Consider the following 1,054-nt stretch of genomic DNA (forward strand, 5'->3'; position numbering starts at 1 on the left):
CCCCCCCGCTCTCCTCTAACACATCAGGCCGTCGATTTAGTCTTTTGATACGTTACAATCGACGACGACGAAACGTCGATTGCTCTTCCAAAACTGACACATCACGGGCCACAAGCATATTATTATTGTGCAGACAATGGAAACTCAATCGATCTGGTTCGGCCCTTCTCAGCTCTCGGACATTAATTTGCGCGAAATGCTTTTCTCGGCTTTTCCACAATCGTACTAAACCAAAACGGGTTTCGACCGATCATATGTCCCAACGCTCTCGCTCATCTTTGATACTGTTACCATGAGAAAAAAAAATCGGGACGTAATACAATGCTTGGTGTGTTTCAAGCAGTCCGTCTAAATCGGATCCAGTTTTGGCAGACGTGAGTCCAGTTCATTAAAAGGATAAGAGTGCAGCCAGGCGGACGACGCAATCTCATAATCGAATGTCCGAGCAAATGTCTATCTTTGGCTCTATGTGAGTCACTATGCGAGTCAACTAGTCACTCTGTAATCTGAAGTCAGATCGTAACTTTTCCTGCCCTTCCCAAATCATCAAAACGTTGCAAAAAAATAAAATAAAAAATAATCTGTTTCTTACGGGCGCACCTACCTGCTACCTGCCTCGGCCCAATCGAGCTTTCAAGAGGGAGGAGGGAGGCGTCTTTCACTCTAATTCTGATAAGAGCTTGTGCCCATTCCGTTGTAGCTCTGCCGTGTGTGGGTGTGTGAAAGTCCGCTGTATACTGTGTGCGCGCCGAGCACAGCGGTTCACATGTCTGGCCTCGCCCGCCAAACCCCTCCTTTCTTCTCTTTGGAAAGTCTCCCAAACCCCTTCTCGAGCTGCTACAGGTGTAGTGGTATATATTTCCCCCTGGAGGACGCCTGCTACCGTTGCGAAAGGAAGAGCAGGACAGAGGAGACAAAGTTGCTTCTCGGTTGCAGAATAACTGACCATCATACGAAAACGAAAACGTTGTGGGAAATTTAATGTGCCAAATTATTTTTTGGAAGTTTTTAAAAAAGATTTCCCGAAAAGTTTTCTTTTTTCAAATTTTTCTAC

This window comes from Frankliniella occidentalis, unplaced genomic scaffold, assembly GCF_000697945.3.
Source record: "Frankliniella occidentalis isolate FOCC.00 unplaced genomic scaffold, Focc_3.1 Scaffold800, whole genome shotgun sequence".
Classification (NCBI taxonomy): domain Eukaryota; kingdom Metazoa; phylum Arthropoda; class Insecta; order Thysanoptera; family Thripidae; genus Frankliniella; species Frankliniella occidentalis.